General features: G+C 47.5%; 1 protein-coding gene across 3 annotated transcripts in view; it reads left to right on the top strand.

Annotated features, from left to right (window-relative positions):
• Positions 1-4,623: 4,623 nt before the first annotated feature.
• Positions 4,624-21,873, top strand: part of ARHGAP39 (Rho GTPase activating protein 39) — a 110,692-nt gene continuing 93,442 nt past the window's right edge. For 2 of the 3 annotated variants that reach the window (XM_058699480.1, XM_058699479.1), the window contains exon 1: positions 4,625-4,840. The gene's annotated coding sequence lies outside the window, so the exon portion shown is untranslated. Of the gene's footprint in view, positions 4,841-21,873 lie in introns of all 3 variants that reach the window. The other variant, XM_058699481.1, reaches the window with a different exon arrangement.

Below are 21,873 nucleotides of genomic sequence, written 5' to 3'. Positions count from 1 at the left end.
ATGGTTCTTAGGCTGGATTCATTTATCTTGAGATCGCAGGCAACTGCAGCTGCAGAACTCAATCTGCAGCACATATGAAGCAATCCAACTTTTTCTTTTAACATCATTTTTCCTGCTTCCTGGGAGCATATCTGGCATCATTAGTGGCAGTTCGTATGGGTCCCATAGTGTTATTCAAGGTTTATACTATTGCACTAAATACAATGAAAAATACATGAGAACCATGAGAGATGACTTGTATTGTGATACACAATTTACTGCAGAGGCAAAATGCTGATATGGGGTAATTAACGTCACAAGGCATTTTCAGTGGACCCTTAAAACACTGGAGCTCACAATAGCAACAGGAGGTGGCTGATATTTATCACAGTAGTACCTTATGTGCTGTGAAAAAAACAAAATTTAACCAAGTAAATTTGAAGATCTAATTGTCTTTATTAAGTGATTCACGAATCAACCATGTATCAAGTAGAGCAGAGCTCCAAAAGGCCACAGAAATGGAACGGTTTTTAGAAGCAGAACAGGGAAGTCATAACCAGAAAAAAAAAAAAGGATTATTTTAGGTGAGGTCACCTTCATTTGGGGACAAAAAGTCCTTAGAAGGTGGATTATCTCATCTTCCTTTGGGAGATGGAGAGGCCCATGTGTCAGATTACCTTCCTGGTGCTGACCAGAAAATTTCTAAGACTACATTTCTGGGGCAGGGCGAAAAAGCAATTAGGTTAGGTATTAAGCCCTGGTTTGGTGACTTGGTCTATGTGATGTCATTTTGGGTCTGTAGCTTTTTTTTTTAAGTTAATTAATTTAGGGGCGCCTGGGTGGCTCAGTTGGTTGAGCGTCCGACTTCAGCTCAGGTCGTGATCTCACGGTCTGTGAGTTCGAGCCCCACGTCGGGCTCTGTGCTGACAGCTCAGAGCCTGGATCCTGCTTCGGATTCTGTGTCTCCCTCTCTCTCTGCCCCTCTCCCGCTCATGCTCTGTCTCTCTCTGTCAAAAATAAACATTAAAAAAATTTTTTTTTAATTAATTTATTTTGAGAGAGAGAGAGAGAGAGAGAACGCGAGTGCACAAGAGGGGGACAGGCAGAGAGAAGGAGAGACAGGATTCCAGGCAGGCTCCACACCATCAGTGCAGAGCCCGAACTCACGAACCTGGGAGATCATGACCTGACCGAGATCAAGAGTCGGACACTTAACCAACTGTGCCACACAGGAGACTCTGTAGCTTTCTTTTGAAAAAGACTGCAGCTAATTTTATGCAGTTATGATTTAATACTGCATCTTTAGATTGCTTATATTTCTCTTGACTACGAATGGCGCTATATGTGGTCTGTGAGTATTTGTGTGCATAAGTTTTGATAAATTTTAACTTTTTATAATCTCGTGTATATTTTACAGTAGTAGATGATTCAGTAGACTCGTATCTGCATATTTTATACATTCCTGACACACCTAACCTTAAAATTATTTTTTCATATTTCTAGGCTATGAAGTTTGCAAGTTTTTAAAATTTGTATTATTATTCTTTAATGTTTATTTATTTTTGAGAGAGAGAGTGCAAGCGGGGGAGAGGCAGAGAGAGAGGGAGACACAGAATCTGAAGCAGGCACCAGGCTCTGAGCTGTCAGCACAGAGCCCACATGGGGGAGGGGGGAGGGGAGGAAGCCCACAAACCATGAGCTCATGACCTGAACTGAAGTCGGACACTTAACCAAGCCACCCAAGGGCCACCGCAAGTTTTTCTAAATTATCACAAATCTCCAAAACATTTTCTAATATATTTATTGAAGAAAATCCACATATAAGTGGATCCACACAGTTCAGAGCTATGTTGTTTAGGGACCAACTGGATACATTGTGAAACTGAATCAAGTAAACTTCGTTTAAGATGGAGTTGGGAGGCCAGCAGAGGGAGCTCACCACTCCTTGCAGCCTAATACAACTTCGTGCACCGTACTCACTTGCAGGTAGATACTCCGTACTACCCACTTTCCTCTACAAAAGAGTTTTGCTCTCCTTTGCTCTGAAGACTTGCCTACAGTTTTGCTTTAGCTTGTTTATCCTGAATTGCAATTCTCTGCTAGTACCGAATAAGCCCATTTTTGCTGGCAAAATAACTGGCAGTTTTATTTTTAAAGTGACCAATATTGTTAATTATTTGTACTCTCTTAACAGAATGTAATTTCCTTTTTACCTTGGCAATGTTTCTCACTTCAATTATTTCACTGTTTCAGTGATATTAAATTTCCACCTGGGTTTTATTTTGGATCATTTCTCCAATATATATTTTCCCATATTTATTTTTTTTCCATTATATAAACACTTTCACCTATGTTTGGCAGGAGGTGGGAAAGGAGAATGGAAACACACTAGTAGGTCTACATCTTTTTCCAAGGAAACCTTCATTCACCCTCTCACTTCCTAGTTTACATGTACCTGGAATGGTGAAGGGCAAAGAATTATGGAGCAGTCATTGGCAGCATCCTAGAAGCCCTGAATATAGGTGTTTGCATCTTCCTAGAATACGTGGACATGTCTTACCTGCTGTCCTTAGCCAAAATACTGACATCCTGTGTGCGGCGCCTGCCTGGCTCAGTTGGTTGAGCGTCGGACTTCGGCTCAGGTCATGATCTCATGATCCATGAGTTCGAGCCCCGCATCTGGCTCTGTGCTGACAGCTCGGCCTGCTTCAGATTCTGTGTCTCCCTCTCTCTCTGACCCAACCCCATTCATGCTCTGTCTCAAACATAAACATTAAAAAAAAAAAAACAACTGACATCCTGCGGTATTACATGCATATGACACACGAAGTCATTGGAGCCCTGAACTTGTACATCCAGTGCTCCCGTCAACAAAAGGAACTCAGACTCAACATGTGGGATGTTCCTGATAGGATTACCAGATGACAACAGAAAAAAGTACACTGGAGTCAGCAACAAGTGACCTAAATAGGGATGTGTTCCATGGAATTGGAGGATGAGAGGAGAAAGAGGTAAGAGTTGCAGGCAGCCTTTTGAGCAGCACAGCCACCAGGGAGGCTGAGGGGCGGCATAGACCTGGGAGGAGGATATGAAGTTAAAGGAGCCCCCCCTCTTTTTTTTTTTGGGTCTATTTGTAATGAAAAATATCAAAGTGTATTTATATGCTCATGGAAATAAATAGAGAAAGACAAACAGACGATTAGGAGAGGAGATAGCTACACACAATCTTTGAAAATTTAAGAGGGAGCAGGTTCCAGTTCTCCAGGGGAGGGACTGCCTTAGGTAGGAGCAGGGAAATAATGCTTGCACATTTTCAGGAAGGAAGGTGAAGGGCAGAGGATGGATATGGGTGGCCCTTTGGGTTTGGTGATAAGAGTTTTGGTCTCATCTGGGAGGTTCAACTAGAGAGGCCTGAGAAATTCTGGTGGTCACTTGGAGAGTGAGGGACTTGTGCTACCTGAGAACATCACAAGATTGCAGGTGAGTGTGAAGTACTCATTTTAAGTTTAAAGTGAAACCACCTTGCCTGGGTGTGTGATGTTTCTCCAGTGGTCATGATGGAGAATGGTTGGGTTCATCCAGGGTGGGTTTTCTCAGGTGCCTACAATGGAGACGGAGCTCCAGACAAAATAGCAGAGACCACCTGTCCACGCGTTTGGGTGTGAAGTGTGAGGATGGCCCAAAAGGGAGGTGCACGAGTGGTGCCACACTCCTGGTCGGAGAGCTCCGGAGGAGACATGGCAGCAGTGGAGCGCAGCAGGAGTGAGCTGCGGCACAGGAAATGGAACTCAGTTGAGGATTTTTTAAATCGAGCTTCCGGCCCTTTGCGGTTTCTCCGATGGGGGGATGCAGGGTGTGGCCAGGGACCGAGTGGTGTGGGGTTCTGTAGTTCGTTGTGAGAGAGTTTCTGGCTGTTTAGCTTAGAAATAGAAGTCAAATGCAACTTTTAGAAATGGATATGGGTAATAACGATTTTTAAAAGCTTGAAGCTAGCTAGAGACATTAGAGAATGCTGAAGAGAGCACTAGTAAAGATGAAACTGAGCAATTACCAAGAGTTAGGAATGACAGAGCAAAATGATAGAAAACAATACAGACACGGAGGATACAGATCGTCCGACTTGGCTAACAAATTATGAGACTACGAGAATGGAGGAGAACCAATATTTTAAAGAGACAAAGGCTGATAACTTTCCAGAATCCAGGAAAAGGGAAATCTGAGATTCAGGGGGGTCCGATATGGTTTCCGGACGTAAAATGACACCAACTCCACAGCGAGACGTCTGAAGCGTCAACTGCACCCACCAAAGGGACATGGAGAGTCTCCGGAGCGATCACACTGGAAAGGTCGGCCAGGGTGCGGGCCGTGGGACTGCCAGGAGGGCTGCGGCGTCTTCCGGGCAGGGGGCCGCGGGTTCCGCGGGGCTCACCTGCCCGCTCGCCTCGTGGGCGGAGCCGGCTCGACCGCACTCCCGACTCCCGGCAGGCCGCGCGCGCCCTCGGGCCGGATTCTGGCTCCCTGCGGGCCGCACGCCGGCGCACGCGCACCGGGCTCGCGGAGACGCCCCCTGGCGGCGGGAGCGGGGAGGCGCGGGGGCGGGGCCGGAGGCGGGGGGTTGCGCTGGTGACGGGAGGACGCGCGGCTGCGGCGCACTGGGCCGGCGGCGGCGGCGGCTTCGGCGGCGGCAGCGGCGGCTTCGGCAGCTGCGGCGGCGGCGCAGGACGCGGACCGAGCAGGCTGCTCCTGCCGCTGCTCCTGCTCCTGCGGTGGCGGCTGCGGCGGGAGAGCCGCGGAGAGCTCGGGTGCGGCGCTCAGGCCGGGATGAAGGGCTGTGGCGGCGCGGCCCGCGAGCAGCCGGCGGGTGAGAGCGCGGGCGGTGGGCGGCGCGGGCCAGGAAGATGGCGGAGGGGCCGGCGCTGCGGCCCCCGCCCGGCCTCGCCGAGGTCCGGGCCCGCGGCCTCCGAAAGGGCGGACGGGGCTGCAGCCGGGGCGGGGAGGGGAGGGAGCGTGGGTGTGCCGGGCCGGGTTGGGCGGGGGCGCGGGGCGCTGGGGGTCGAGGCCGCGCGGGGGGCAGCGTGTGTGAGGTGGGTGTGAATGTGCCCGGCCCGTGGTGGGCGTGAGTGCGAGTGCGCCCGGCCCGTGGGTGACCGTGAGTGTGGCCCACTGACGGTGAGCGTGAGTGGCCTCGGCCGTGGGTGAGTGTGGGTGTGAGTGTGCCCGGCCTGAGGGCGGGCCCGAGTGTGGGGCGTCGGCGTGGTTTGCGGGGCTCAGTCGGGGCGGGGTGCGGGGTGGGGGCTTTGTCCGGGCGCGGGGAGTCGTGTCGCGCGTCTCTGGGTGCGGGCCGTGTCCGCAGGGCTTCGCAGACCTGGCCTCTGCAGCGCGGCAGGCTGGGGCGCCCCGGGGCGCAGCCCTCCTGGAACTGGAATTCTCTCGGTTGCTTCCTGGTTGCGGGAGTGGTGTGGGTGGAGGCCGCGTGTTCCGTGTCGAGGGCTACGAGTGAGGCAGGCTGTGCATCTGGGGGTCAGGACGTCTTTTATTTTAAAACGTGCGGCCGGCTGCGACGCCGCGGCAGCTGTGGGTGTGTTACATGCTGCTCCCACCAGCAGCTGCTGTGGGCGCTGCGCAACCTTCAACAGCAAAAATGCAGCGCCCGCCGCCCCCCCCACCCCCCCGCCCGCCCTCCGTTCGGTGTCGTAGGGTTTAACCAAACCTCCAGTGACCTCTGCAGAAACCTACAGTTGCGAGGCTTCGTGTTCCTCCCATGGTGCAGACAATAGGAGATTTGTCTTCGTAGCCAGTGAGAGGAATTAGAGCCCGTGGGTCCAGGGTGCCTCTGTAAACAGCAGGTGGTTCCCGGGCAGCGGCTCCCCTTTCACAATGAGCTAGGTGTGTTTCTTCTCGCTGGGGGAGGGTAAGGAGATTCGATAGGAGGTGTGACTGTAAAACAAGGAGACTCTGCATAAAGCGTCCTGGGCGCAGACTTGATGACCCTCACACGCTTGCTCAGTGAGTGAACAGAGGCCAGTGGATCTCTCGGCCTGCACTTTGTCTAGTCAGCTGTCTTGCCAAGAGTGGAGAAGAGGGCGGGTTCTGGAGCCAGACTGCCTGCCTGCCTGCCTGCCTGCCTGCCTGCCTTTGAGTCCTGACTCTTCTGTTTACTGGCTTTGTACTCTGTGCCTTTGCTTTCTCATCTGTAAAACGGGAACACCAGTAATACTGGCTCCCTAGGGTTGGTCGTGAGGACTCAGTGAATGGAGACACAAACACGTTGTGTCCCGTACATTGTATGTGTTGGACAGAGTTAGGAGCTGTCACTGCCGAGATCTGGTTTCCATGGCCTGGTTGCTTGGCTGCTGGCTCTTTAGTTGTGTGCTCCTGGCACCGCCTTGGTTTTACACTGACTTGAAGTCTTTGACTCTCTTTTCCTACACAAGCTAGCTGGGGTCATAGTCTTTATAAAGGTAAACAACAAATCTCATGAACTTAGATACATTATTCTGTATAAATAAAATATATATCTATTATGTATTTATAATGTATACGTTATGAAAATGTTTTGAGAAGAAGAAAGCTGCTAACGAGCCACTCAGTCCTGTGGTAGTTATTTATTGTCCTTGGGGGCAGGTAGGGTTCTTGTAGACAGAAGTGAGATTTAATTCTCTGAGTTAAACCACTGAAGCAATTGTCACACTTCACTGAACAGTGTTATCCTTGTAATAGGAAAGATAATTTATTAACACACTTAAATGACAGGACACAAGCCACAGAATAAGAACTTGGAATTACCAGTTCTGTAACATTCTGTCTTGCTAAGCTGTTGGAAGAAGTGATTTAACGTGCTTCAGAGCAAAGCAGGAAAATTCCTCATTTCCCAAGGAAATGATCTTCTTTCTCAGATCTAGGGAGAGTATCTTAGATTCTTAGATTTACCGTAGATAACTGCATCTCATTTCCTTTAAATCTGTGACACTAAGACTGGGGCGGGGATCCTTCTACTTTAAGTAGAGTCTTTGGACATTTGTGGGGTTTAACGGTGAGAATGTTTAACGTTCAGAACAAATGGTGACGCAATAGCTTATGTGAGCAAAGTTTAAAATTTCTGAGATAGAGATAAAAATGCCTATCCTACCTAGCCTTTCCTCCTGCACGTGTGCTGGGGTGGACTCTCCCCACCCCCCCCGAGGAAATAGAGGGTCTGCTTTGTACTCTGGGTGGTCTCACCAGGGTGATGGTGCCCTCAGCCTCAGACTTGGCTGCCAGCCTCCGGATGCAGAAGCCCTTTAGGCTTCTCAGACCCTGCATCCTTCTTCACCGTTGGCCTCAGCCCTTTGGTGCTTTGCGACCGTCATCTGGCTGGTTTCTACCTGGAACAGCTGGTGTTCCTAGGTCTTCCCCTAACTACAACATCTTGCTGTGGGTTCTACTCATTGTACCTGCCAAGTAGTTACCAAATTTATCCTTCCTCAGACTGATCCTCCAGGGCCTGTGCGCTCTCGCATTATGGCTGCCCCTTCTGGGTCGGCCCCCTTTCCTCTGGCTCAGGTGACGTATTCAGAGCATTGGTTCTCACCCAGCGGTGATTTGTCTGTAGAAGTTTTTCGGTGTCCCAGCTTGGGGGCGGGCGCTCCTGGCACTGAATGTGTGGAGGCCAGCACTGCTGCTAGGGCACCCTGCGATGTACCCGGCAGCCCCCCCCCCCCCCCCCCCCCGGCAGGATGCCAGGCTGTGCTCCTCCCTGGCTTCCCGTGCCTCTTACACTGCTCTTTCCTGTGTGCCCCGACTCGCACTCTGCTCTCCAGTGACACCAGCCAGTGCTACGAGGCCGAGCCCTACTCCACGTTCCCTCCTCCCCTGAAAACAGGCAAAGCTTGAGTGACCCCTTCCTCTCCTTTGACCCTCAGTGGGGCTTGTCCCAGCAGGAACCTGTCTTGATCCCTCCCTTACTTAGCACATCAAGTTCTCCTTCTGTATCCCATGGTGCTCTTAGCTATGCCTTTCTTTGGTCACTGCACAGATGAGCGTTGTCTCCCCTCTGCACTGGGAGGTCTTTGAGGGCAAGAGATGTTTGTGCTCTCAGTGTCTCCTTGCAACATTTTCTTAGTGCATTGACATCAGTAAAGATGGTGGGTTTGGGCAGGTTTCACCCTGGAGAGGACTGGCCCTTTCTTCGTTTCCTCCATGTTGGCTGCTTACAGCTAGCTTGCTTTCTTAAGTATAATTTTTTTTAATTTAATTTCTAATTTACATCCAAGTTAGTTAGCATATAGTGCAACAATGATTTCAGGAGTAGATTCCTTAATGCCCCTCCCCCATTTAGCCCATCCCCCCTCCCACAACCCCTCCAGTAACCCTCTGTTTGTTCTCCATATTTAAGAGTCTCTTATGTTTTGTCCCCCTCCCTGTTTTTATGTTATTTTTGCTTCCCTTCCCTTATGTTCCTCTGTTTTGTATCTTAAAGTCCTCATATGAGCGAAGTCATATGATATTTGTCTTTCTCTGACTAATTTCGCTTAGCATAATACTGTCCCGTTCCATCCACGTAGTTGCCAATGGCAAGATTTCATTCTTTTTGATTGCCGATTAATATTACATTGTATATATAAACCACATCTTCTTTATCCATTCATCCATCAATGGACATCTGGGTTCTTTCCATACTTTGGCTATTGTTGATAGTGCTGCTACAAACATGGGGGTGCATGTGTCCCTTCGAAACAGCACACCTGTATCCCGTGGATAAATGCCTAGTAGTGCAATTGCTGGGTCGTGGGGTAGTTCTATTTTTAGTTTTTTGAGGAACCTCCGTACTGTTTTCCAGAGTGGCTGCACCAGCTTGTATTCCCACCAGCAGTGCAAAAGAGACACTCTTTCTCCGCATCCTCACCAACATCTGTTGTTGCCTGAGTTGTTAATGTTAGCCATTCTGACAGGTGTGAGGTGGTATCTCATTGTGGTTTTGATTTGTATTTCCCTGATGATGAGGGATGTTGAGCATTTTTTCATGTGTTGATGGCCATCTGGATGTCTTCCTTGGAGAAGTGTCTATTCATGTCTTTTGCCCATTTCTTCCCTGGATTATTTGGTTTTTTGGGTGTTGAGTTCGATAAGTTCTTTATAGATTTTGGATACTAACCCTTTATCTAATATGTCATTTGCAAATATCTTCTCCCATTCCGTTGGTTACCTTTTAGTTTTGCTGATTGTTTCCTTTGCTGTGCAGAAGGTTTTTATTTTGATGAGGTCCCAATAGTTCATTTTTGCTTTGGTTTCCCTTGCCTCCAGAGACGTGTTGAGTAAGAAGTTACTGCGGCCAAGGTCAAAGAGGTTTTTGCCTGCTTTCTCCTCTAGGATTTTGACAGCTTCCTGTCTTACATTTAGGCCTTTCATCCATTTTGAGTTTATTTTTGTGTCTGGTGTAAGAAAGTGGTCCAGGTTCATTCTTCTGCATGTTGCTGCCCAGTTTTCCCAGCACCACTTGCTGAAGAGACTGTCTTTATTCCATTGGATATTCTTGCCTGCTTTGTCAAAGATTAGTTGGCCGTACGTTTGTGGGTCCATTTCTGGGTTTTTCTATTCTGTTCCATTGATTGAGTGTCTGTTTTTGTGCTGGTACAACACTGCCTTGATGATTACAGCTTTGTAATACAGCTGAAGTCCGGGATTGTGATGCCTCCTGCTTTGGTTTTCTTTTTGAAGATTGCTTTGGCTCTTCGGGGTCTTTTCTGGTGCCATACAAATCTTAGGATTGTTTGTTCTAGCTCTGTGAAGAATGCTGGTGTTATTTTTTGATAGGGATTGCAAGTATAATTTTTTATTCTCGTAGATTGTCTTTATTTTTGCTTCCTAAGAAGTTAAAAGAAATCTTTTTTGGAATAGATAATTTATTCACATTCATGATTGGGCACAGTGTTGTGTCTGTCCTGTTTCTACCCCCAGGAGCCTGTGGTCCCCTGGAGGCACCCACTGTATCTCATTTGAGAGATACTTTGTAACTATAAAAGCAAATATATACACTTATTTTCTTTTTCCTATCCTTTTCAAAAAGTTTCTGAACCTTGCCTTTTTAAACTAAATATGTTTGGGAGGTCATCCTGTATCAGTACATTTCCCAGTTCATTCTTTCTCATGGCTGCGTCGTGTTTGGCTCCATGGAGGTGGTGTGATTTATCTAACCAGCCCCTACTGCTGAATATCATACTTTGTGCAGTTACAAGTAACTTTGGAGGCACAGCGTTTGGTGATGTGGGAATATGCCTGTAGGACCCATCCCTAGAAATAGCACTTCTTTCTTTAATCATGTTTATTCCACTAGATTGAGTTTTGCTCTTGTTTCTTTTTTTTTTTTTTTTAATTTTTTTTTTTAACATTTATTTATTTTTGAGACAGAGAGAGAGAGAGAGCATGAACAGGGGAGGGTCAGAGAAAGAGGGAGACACAGAATCGGAAACAGGCTCCAGGCTCTGAGCTGTCAGCACAGAGCCCGACGCGGGGCTCGAACCCACAGACTGAGATCATGACCTGAGCCGAAGTCGGATGCCCAACCGACTGAGCCACCCAGGCGCCCCTCTTGTTTCTTTATTTAACTGTCCAATTCCTTTGGTCATTTATTTCTCCCAGTTCTCTACATCTCAAATAATACAGTATTGTCAGGTTAAATGGGGTTCTCAATTGGAAGTTGGCTTACTTTTCATGTGTTCTCATGGGTAAGAGTGACTAGAACACTCCCACACAAACACTTGTACACAGATATTCACAGCAGCATTTTCATAATAGCCAAAAAGTGGAAACAACCCAAATGTTCATCAACACATGAATGGATAAACAAGATGTGGTTTGTCTGTGCAGTGGAATATTATTTGGCAATAAATACACGTGAAGTACTGATTCATACTATAATGTGGGTAGATCTTGAAACATTGTGCTAAGTGAAATAAGCCAGACATGTAAGTCCGCATATGATATGATTTCATTTGCATGAAATGTCCAGAATAGGCAAATCCATAGAAAGTGGATTAGTGGTTGCTAGAGTCTGGGGGATTACAGCTAAGAGTCATGGGATTATTTGGGGGGTAATGAAAACATCCTGTGATCGTGGTGAAGACTGTACGGATCTGAATATGCTGGTATCAGTATAGTGTACACTTTAAATTTTTAATGTTTTTTATTTTCGAGAGAGAGAGAGAGAGGGAGCACGTGTGCCAGCAGGAGAGGGACCGAGAGAGAGGGAGACAGGATCCCAAGCAGGCTCCACACTGTCAGCACAGAGCCTGATACGGGGCTTGAACTCACGAACCATGAGATCATGAGCCAAAGTCAGACGCTCAACCGACTGAGCCACCCAGGCGCCCCAAAATGGGTGAATTGTATGCTATGTGAATTTTATCTCAATAAAGCTATTAAAAACAAGAGTGACTAGGATTTTTCAGGAGGGAGCATTCCAAGGTGAGAGCCCACAGGGAGTCTTGGTGTTGATGCAGTCCTGGGGTTGTGGGGAGAAGTCCAGGGGGCAGCATGGAAAGTGAGGCAGTAAATCCCTGATCTTCGGAGCTGCCGGGTGTACCGGATGCAGCACTGGTCCCACTTGAGTTAAGCTTTGACTCAATCCCTGACCAGTGCAGTCACAGATAAATTGCTGGTCAACATCTGCGCCTCTGCTTTTGGTTGTGGCTCAGATCGTATCTATCTTGTTTATTTTTCAGGGGTGTTGTAAGGCTGAAGCATGACTGAGTCCTAGAGGATCCTGTAAAATACCGAGTGTTATAGGCATGTAAGGATTTAAAACCTTAATTTTAACACCAAGAGGCTGATGAGTCAGCAGAGCCCCTCTTCTGTCCTCGTGAACACTGGTCGAAGACCAGCAAAAGCCCAAGTGTTTTTGGCTGCAGTGTAAACCAGCCACCCCAGCCAGGGTGCTGGGGCTCAGACATGAAAGCCCTCATCTGGCTCCTGGTATTGAAGTTGATTTTCCTTTTTGAATGTACTCTTATGTCCATCCTGCTTCCTCTCTTTGTCTTTCTTTCACATAACTTTTATTACAGTGTATTATTAATAATTGTAGTTTATTATTATGGTTATTAATCTCGTGTCATTTATGAGTTAAACTTTATCATAGGTACGTATGTCTAGGACAAAACTTTGTATATTTAGAGTTGGTTTTTACCTGGGGTTTCAGGCATCCACTGGGGGCCTGGAACATATCCCCGTGGATGTGGGGGACTGCTGTAATACTTACAGTGCTACAGTATGTATCAACTCCTTCAGTCCTCATAGCAGTCCACTGAGGCCCCCTTCATTACCCCCATTTTACAGATGACAAAACTGGATCCCCTCCTTCCAGTCAGGAGGCTGGGCAGGAGGATCTCTCTTGGGCTTTTCTTGTGGACCCTAGAGTCTCCAGCACTAATCAGAGGGGCTGATACTTCCTTCATGGGTTGAGATTTACAGTAATATTGTCCCTAAGACACTGCTGGTGGTTTCCTATTATAGTCCCTTCAACCATTCCCTGGGATTTTTGTGATGGCCAGTATGTTCTTCAGAGCAGTTGGCATTGTGATGAAGCACCTGCAGCCCACGTTTCCCCAGTCCACAGTTCTCACGTTACTTGTGCATCGCTTTGCATATGTTACCAATAAAGGGGAAGCAGCTTCTGAACTGTATTGTTTTTCTATTTAATTGTGGTGTTGGCCATTATATTCTGTATTCACAATTCAGCTGTGCTATTAGGGTTCCTATTTCTTCCAACTCTGGGAAGTCCAAGAAGCAGTCTCTGTTCCCAAAAGCTGGGAGGGAATAACACTGTGGGTCCCAGCCCAGAGACCTTCATTGTAGGGATGTGTGGAGACCACAGGTGGCTGTCTAGGAATAGCGTCGGCCTTCCTGCCTGTGGCCACTGGGGCCCAGGATGGGCATTGCTCAGGGGTAGAGCCCTTCTCCATTGGTTTGTTAAGACTTGATGTCTGCTTCTCTGTCTTCCAGGCCCACCCATGTTTATCCTGCTCCTGGTCTCTCCTGTCACCTGCTATGTGCCAGCCACTTGTCAGTCAGGTGACCTGAGATGGAGACAGACCAGACCCCTGGTGGGGGACACATGGGAATGGATTGTGATACCCTCATGTGGACAGCTGTGGTAGACGCATCTATGGGATCTTGGGAAGAGCCCTGTGGTGGCTGTTAGCCTACCCTAGAATGAACAAAGTTTAGGTAGGCTTTTTGGAGGAAAGGGTATCTCATCTAAAAAGGAGGGGTATCTGTGACTGAATCTTCAAGGGTGTTAGCCAGGCACAGGAACAGTGCCCCTGGTGGAAAGGGCAGGAAACAGCAGGTGTGTAGAAAGCTTCTAGTAGCACTCTGTGGCCAAGGCAGGGTGGGCAGGGCAGGAGGTCAGCAATTGGGGGCATGTTTGCAAAGCTGAGAGCTTGGAGGGTGCCTCCTGGAGGGGCAGCCCCCTCATCTAGACCTGCCTGCTGTAGTCAGAATGCAATTAAGTTCAGTGAGGAGTGTCGCAAGAATCTTTTTTAGCCCTAGCTATAGCCATTCACTTCCTTTCCAGAAGACATCAGAACTTACATAAAGGTATTATCTGCCTTGATCCACTGTAATGTATTTTACATGATAAAATCACTTGTGAGGGTGGGACTACATGCCTGTCAGTGACAGTGCACAGCTGTCTGCGGAATGCTGTGGGGCAGGGGCTTCATCAGTGCCCCTCTGAGCCTGTGTGGTGGCCCTTATGGGGGCCTCATTTCATGTCACCCATGTAGTCCCTAAAGAATGCCAGCGTTAGGAATTTACAAACTGGAGTTGGCATTTACTCAGGACATGGAGGACCCTGATGGGCATTTGGAGAAGCTTGGCTGCCCCAGGGCTTCGTAAAGCTCTTTGCTTCCTCCCAAGCATGAAGCCTGTCCTGGTCAGGGTCCCTGTGCGGGAGGAGGGAGCACCACCGGCAGCACTGTTGGCGTTGGAGGCGGGTGGTCATTCCTTTCTCTTCATCCACTGAGTGTCAGGCAGTGCTGCTGGTTGCTGGTAATGCAGGGGTGAGGCCCCTGCCTCCTGGAGCTCAGAGGCCAGTGCAGGAAACAGACATGCACTTGCCCGATTGTGGTGCCCTGCCCTGAAAGATGGGGGTGAGACTGTGAGAGCAAATCTAGGGCACCCTTTTCAGATGATGGGTCAGGGAAAACGCCTCTGGGTATGAGATCGAGTCTGAGGCTACAGTATGGATGCAGAGTGGGGAGGAGAATCAGCCATGTGGCACCCCTGGGGCAGCAGGGCCCTGTGGACTGGGAGCCTGGAGCAGGGGAAGAGATGGGGCAAGGCAGGCAGCCAACCAGATCGTACCAACTACAGGAGCTGCCAAAAGGCTGACCTGAACAGCTGATCTTTTTGAAGCATCACCCGGGCTGTCATATCAGAATGAATGAAGATGAAAGTACAGAAGCAGGTTCACGTGAGTGAACTTGGGATAGAGGCTAAGAGGTCGGCAGAGGTGTCCCATTGGTGGGGTTTGATGGGTTACATGTGGAGGGTGACAGGAGGGAGTGTGGCCACTGGTCTTGATGCTGCTGTCCTGCTTCTCAGTGTCTGGTAGCACACATCAGAGTTGCATTCCTTTTTATGGCTGAATAATAGTCCATTGTCTGAGTGCCACATTTTGTTTTTCTGTCTTTTAAAAAAAAATGTTTGATCATTTATTTATTTTGAGAGAGAGAGAACGCACGTGTGTGCTTGCTCGGGAGGGGCAGAGAGAGAGAGAGAGAGAGAGAGAGAGAGAGAGAGAGAGAGAATCCCAACCAGGCTCCACACTGTCAGCCTGACCTGGGGCTCTGGCTCATGAACCCAAACATGAGATCATGACCTGAGCTGAAACCAAGAGTCAGATGCTTAACAGACTGAGCCACCCATGTGTCCCCACATTTTGTTTTTCCATCTATCTGTTATGGACATTTGAGTTGTTTTCACTTTTTGGCTATTGTGACTAATGCTGCTGTTTGTATACATTTGTGAATAAATGTGCATGTTCCAGAACCAGTGTTTGGACATATGTTTTCATTTCTTGTGGGTATTTGCCTAGGACTAGAATTGCTACATCTTATAGTAGCTAAAGGGCTATGTTTGAGGAAATGCCCAAGTGGATGCATCAGTTTACCTTCTTGCCACCAGTGTATAAAGGTTCCATTTTTTTCACATGTTCTCCAACACTTGTGACTGTGTGTCTTTTTCATTATAGCTGTCCTAATGGGTGTGAAGTACTATCTCATTATGGTTTTGATTTGCATTTCCCTGGTGGCTAGTGATGTTCAGTATCTTTTCGTGTGCTTATTGCCCATTTATATGTCAGCTTTGGAGAAGAGTCTGTTCAGATCCTTTGCTCATTCTTTAATTGGGTTATTTATCTTTTTGTTAGTGTGCTATAAGTGTTCTGTGTATATTCTAGATACAAGCCCTTGATCAGATACGTGATTTGCAAGTGTATTTTCCCATTCTGTGGTTGTCTTTTCCCTTTCTTAATGGTATCGTTAGCACAGAAGTTTTAAATTTAACTTTTGATGAATTCCAATTTATTTTTTCTTTTGTTGCTTGTATTTTGGTGTTGTAGCTAAGAAACCGATACCTAATCCAAAGTGATGAAGATTTACTCTTACGCTGTATTCTAAGAGTTTTATAGTTAATTTTTGTGTAAGGTGTAAGGTAAGTGTCCAGCTTCGTTCTTTTGCATGTGGACATCCAGTTGTCCCAGCACCATTTGTTGAAAAGACAGTTCATTCTTTCTCTATTGAATCATCTTGACACCCTTGTTAGAAATATCTGTGTGTAAATTGGAGGGTTAAATTTTTCAACTCTCAATTCTGTTCCATCGGTCTGTATGTCTGTACTTAAGCCAGTACCACCCTGTCTTTCTTGATTACTGAAGTTTTACAAGTTTTGAAGCCAGAAAGTGTGTCTTCCACTTGATCTTCCTTTTCAAGATTTTTTTTTTCCTGAGTCCTTTGAATTTCCATATGAATGTCATGTTCAGCCTGTCAATTTCTGCAAAAAAGTAAGCTCAATTTTTACAAGGGTCTGTAGAGTCTGTAGATCAATTTGGAGTGTTTCGCCGTTTTAACAATGTTAAGATAAACATTTCATGAACATGGGATAGCTTACCTGTAGGGGTTCTTTAATTTCTTTAAGGGTGGACGGTGGGGAGCAGTGGGTGATCCAGGTGGACAGTAGGGAGCAGTGGGTGATCTAGGTGGACAGTGGAGAGCAGTGGGTGATCTAGGTGGCCAGTGGGGGACAATGGGTGATCCAGGTGGACAGTGGGGAACAGTGGGTGGTCCAGGTGGACGGTAGGGAGCGAGGGATGATTCAGGTAGATGGTAGGGAGTAGGGGATGATGCAGGTGGATGGTGGAGAGCAGTTGGTGATCTAGGTGGACAGTGGGGGACCATGGGTGATCTAGATGGACAGTGGAGAGCAGTGGGTGATCTAGGTGGACAGTGGGGGACCATGGGTGATCTAGGTGGACAGTGGAGAGCAGTGGGTGATCTAGGTGGACAGTGGGGGACCATGGGTGATCTAGGTGGACAGTGGAGAGCAGTTGGTGATCTAGGTGGACAGTGGGGGACCATGGGTGATCTAGGTGGACAGTGGAGAGCAGTGGGTGATCTAGGTGGACAGTGGGGGACCATGGGTGATCTAGGTGGACAGTGGAGAGCAGTGGGTGATCTAGGTGGACAGTGGGGGACCATGGGTGATCTAGGTGGACAGTGGAGAGCAGTGGGTGATCTAGGTGGACAGTGGGGGACCATGGGTGATCTAGGTGGACAGTGGAGAGCAGTGGGTGATCTAGGTGGACAGTGGAGAGCAGTGGGTGATCTAGGTGGACAGTGGGGAACAGTGGGTGGTCCAAGTGGACAGTGGGGAGAAGGAGGTGATCCAGGTGGACAGTGGAGAGCAGTGGGTGATCTAGGTGGACAGTGGAGAGCAGTGGGTGATCCAGGTGGACAGTGGGGAACAGTGGGTGGTCCAGGTGGACAGTGGGGAACAGTGGATGGTCCAAGTGGACAGTGGGGAGAAGGAGGTGATCCAGGTGGACAGTGGAGAGCAGTGGGTCATCCAGGTGGACGGTGGGGAGGAGGAAGTGATCCAGTGGACAGTGAAGAGCACAGGATGATCCAGGTGGATGGTGGAGAGCAGTGGGTGATCCAGGTGGACAGTGGAGAGCAGTGGGTGATCCAGGTGGACAGTGGGGAACAGTGGGTGATCCAGGTGGACAGTGGAGAGCATGGGCTGACCCAAGTGGTCACTGGGGAGGAGGAGTGGTTTTCAGTACCCGGGGCTGCAAGGTTAAAGAAGCAAGGATGAGAACTGCCACTGGATTCAACATCAAGGTCCTTGGTGACTTGGAAGAGAAGATTCTGAGGTGTGTGTGTGGTGGGGAGCCAAACGTGTTGATGTAGACTTAGGGAAAAAATGAAAAGAAATTGGAGGTAGTGAGTACAGGCACCTTTTTTCAAGGATTTTTGCTGTCAAGGGGTAACAGAAAACCTGTTTTTGCAGGAAATTACACCCAATTTATGTGCTGATGGGACTAACCCCTTAGATAGGAAGAAATGATGTAGAGGAGACACTTGCTGGAGTGTTCCAGGTTTGCTGCACACGTTTGGGGGGTGGTTGGCAAGAGGGCCGAGAGGTGTGGTGGTCCATGGTGGCCTTGGGAGTCCTCTTCCGAAACTTTTCTTAGGGGAGTAGGAAGCAGGCTCTCTGTGGAGAATGGGGGTGGGAGACTTGCTGTTTGGAGCTTTGGGAGGGGAGTAGGTGAGCCCAGGGCTCAGCCCCAGCCTCCCCAGATCTCAGGGGGTGGGACTCATAATCCTCTAATCACCTGGTTGGTCCTCTTGGCAACCAGTGCCCCCTTGCATGGGGTCCAAAAGTCACCTTTGTTAGTAATAAGACACCCATCTCACCTTTATAGCTCTGAAGCAGTTTTTTAGGAATTGTGGATGAAGACCAAATATATATTTCTTATAAATCGTTGTATTGTAGCAACTTCATTGAATAGACACTTTGGAAAACTCTCTGTGGCTGCTGTGGGAAGGTAGAGTATGCACGTGGATGTGTGAGCATGTGTGTGAGGGTGAGCATGTGTGTGAGTGTGTGGCCGTATGTGTGAGCGTATGTATGTATGAGCATGTGGCCGTATGTGAGCATATGTGTATGAGCATGTGTGTGAGTGTGTGAGCAAGTGTGAGTGTGTAAGCATGCGTGTGAGTGTGTGAACACGTGTGTATGTCTGTGCATATGCATCTGTGTGCATGAAGGGGGCTGTGGTGGTTCAGGAGTGCCTGTGTTTGAACTGGGTGCATTCTTTTTTTTTTTTTTTGAGAGAGAGAGAGAGAAGAGAGAGAACACGTGTGCAGGGGAGGGGCTGAGAGAGTTCAGGGGATCCAAGCAGGCTCCACACTGACAGTAGAGAGCCCAACACCAGGCTCAAACTCACAAAACATGAGGTCATGACCTGAGCCAAAATCAAAAGTCGGACATTTACCTGACGAGCCACCCAGGTGCCCCTGAACTGGGTGCATTCTGAAGGCGGAGTTGGGAGGGCTCCCTGAAGCCTAGCTGGACTGGGATGTCTGGAAATGGGGGGGACTGACGATCACCCTGCGGGACCCCTTGAGGCCTTTGTGAGGAAGAGCAATGTTCCTCAGGTAGGAGTGGGACTTGGCAAGTGGGAAGCATAATTGAGGAGCAGTTAGTGAGATGTTTTTATTGGAACAGAGTGGAAATAGGAAATGATTCTGGGCCAAGAGGGTAAGACAGGCACACTCTCGAGTTGTGCTGTCCAGGAACACAACAGCCACTAGCTGTGAATGGCTATTGAGTGCTGAAGAGTGGCCTGTGAGACTGAATGTTAAACCTTTTTTAATCTTCATTTAAATTCAAATAGCCATAATGGCCAGTAGCAACCGTTTTGCATGGCAAGTTCTGGAAGATTTTTTTTTATTTTAAAATTATTAGTTTTTTAAGTTTATTTTTGTATGTTTTTATTATTTTTAAGTTTATGTATTTGTGTATTTATTTATTTGGGCAGGGGGCAGGGGAAGAGAGAGGGAGAGAGAGAGGATCCCAAGCAGGCTCCACATTGTCAGTGCAGAGCCCAGCATGGGGTTCGAACTCATGAACTGCAAGATCATAACCTGAGCGGAAACCAAGAGTCAGATGCTTAACCCACTGAGCCATCCAGGCGCCATCCCCAGAAGATGTTAGTGTAAGGAGTGTCCTTTATTTTGGGGGCACCATTTGAGGTGATGTTGGCTGGCCTTTTGGGAGATTCTTCGGTGTGGCAGTGGAGGTGAGATGGATTGGGGGAGGGAAGGCTGAAAGCAAGTGAGTCTTCTGTATTTACCCAGAGAGAGGGGATTCTGTCCCGAGTGTGTGTGTGGGGCCGTGAGACGTGGGAATAGGTGACTGGTGGCAAATGTTGAGAACCGCGGACCGGATAGGCAGTGGTGGGGACATGATGCTGGGGGAGGGGCAAGGGAGCATCACACACCCTTGAGCCAGGGGGCAGACCAGTATGCTGTCACAAACTGAAGCAGGTATGCAGCGCAGTGCAAACGCGTGCTGTGGTTGGGAAAGAGATCTGAGGAGGAGAGTTCCATTGGGAGCACCATTCAGGGCAGGTTCCCCCAGCATTTGGGAGAGACGTGGTCAGGGTAGAGATGCTGGACTTAGCTACAGAGAGATTATAGTGGAAACTGGGAAAAGAACCAGCAGTTGAAAGGATAGGGTGTAGAGGGAAAAAAGAGCCTTGATTGACGGCGGGCGGGGTTGCAGGGGGGGGGGGGGCGCTGGAGGGAGGTCCCGCAGTTGGAGGGGCGTGGACAAGCAGATGTGCGTGGGGCAGCTAGGGAAGGTGGGGGAGAGAAGCAGGCTGGCTCAGTGCTTGGGAAACCTCCAGGGAGGGAGTATGGTCGTGAGGTGTAGCTGTCAACATGGGGAGCACTGAAACCAGAGAATGACCCAAAGCCAGAGGATTCCTTGGAAGATTGTTTGGAATTCTCTTGTCTCTTGGTTTAGACCCCATGAAATATTCTACAAGATGTCTTACATTTTTTAGACTCTTGAACTTTGAACTTGACTTGGTGATAACTCTTGTGTCTCCATACTTAGACTATTCTAGGGCTAGTGGTGACTGAAAATGGAGCATTCAGGGGCGCCTGGATGTCTTAGATGGTTACGCACCAGACTCTTGGGTTTGGCTCAGGTCATAATCTCATGGTTTGTGGGTTCAAGCCCCACATCAGGCTCTGTGCTGACAGTGTGGAGCCTGCTCAGGATCCTCCCTCCCCCTCCCTCTCTCTGCTTTCTCTCTCTCACAAAATAATAAGTAAACTTAAAAAATTTTTTCACAAAGGGGGCATTTACTAGCCTGAAGGATATTTTGTTGTGATTGAGGTAAGACTCAGTGGAAATACAATACAAAGTTGAACCATGTGAAATTGCAATTTTTGTAAGTTAGAAAAACTGTTAAAAAACAGCAATTTTATATATGATTTTATCTACTGTATAACGAGAGCACTCTTCAAATGTGCAGCTTTGAAGCACATGTAGGGAGTTAATCTGGTGGTTTTCCTCCAGCCTTCACCGTGTTAATCTACTTATGTTCATTATACTGTAACTGTCGGCGTTGGCATATTGCTAGTTATCTAGACATCTGCCTTCTGGCTGTAATTATTATATCACATACTTTTGTCTCCTTTCCTTTACAAATTTATAAATTTGACCCTTGGGCAACCTGGGTGTGAACTACGTGGGTCCACTTACATGCAGGTTTTTTGGATATAGTATGATACTGTAAATGTGTTTTCTCTTCCTTAAGATTTTCTTTTTTTTTCTTATGATTTTAATACATTTTCTCTAGCTTACTTTATTACAAGGGTATGGAGTATACATATAACATACAACATATGTGATAACCAGCTGTTTATGTTACTGGTAAATCTTCCGGTCAGTAGTCAGAAGTTACATGCAGATTTTCAAGTGTGTGGAGGTTGGCACCCCTGACCCCACACTGTTCAAGAGTCAGCTGTATTAATTACAGTCCATGTTGCGTTCCCTGAGAAACTGACTTTGGGATGGAGATTTGCAGGAAGTTTACTGGGGAGTGCTTTTGAGATCCAACACCTGTGGGGAGAGGAAATTGCATGGGATTAGATAGATTGAACCTTCTACTTCATAAATCTAGTATACCTCTCCATAAGTTGAGATCCATTTAAATTTCTTTCATCAGTACTTTGTAGTACTCTGTGTATCTTTTGCCAAATTTATCCCTAATATTTATTAAATATTAAAATTTATCAATAATACTAAGCATTAATATGTTTTTTAATATGTGCAATCATTTTGTCTATGAATAATGGTAGTTTTGTTTCTTCTTTCCAATCTGAGGATCTTTTATTTCTTTTTCTTGCCTATTGCACTGCCTAGGATGTCCAGTAAAATGTCATACAGAAGTGCTGAGAGTAGATGTCCTTTTCTTGTTACTGATCATAGGGGGAAAGCATTCAGCCTTTCACTATTGTGTGTGTGTGTGTGTGTGTGTGTGTGTGTGTAGATTTTGTATATATACCCTTTATCAGGTTGAGGAAGTTTCCTTCTGTTATTGCTTTGCTTTGAGGTTTTATTAAAAATGAGTGGTGGATTTTGTTAAATGCTTTTTCTGCCTCTAGTGTGATGATCATGTGTTTTTTTTTCTTTTTTAGTCTGTTAATGTGGTTAATTACACTTATTAATTTTTGAATGTTATACCAACCTTACAGTCCTGAGATAAACCCCACTTGGGTGTGATTCAGTATCCTTTAAAGCTGAATTCAGTTTGTTAAACTTTTTAAAAATTGAGGGATT

The sequence above is a fragment of the Neofelis nebulosa genome, chromosome 14 (genome assembly GCF_028018385.1).
Source record: "Neofelis nebulosa isolate mNeoNeb1 chromosome 14, mNeoNeb1.pri, whole genome shotgun sequence".
Lineage (NCBI taxonomy): Eukaryota > Metazoa > Chordata > Mammalia > Carnivora > Felidae > Neofelis > Neofelis nebulosa.
This window is presented reverse-complemented; position numbering and strand designations above follow the sequence as displayed.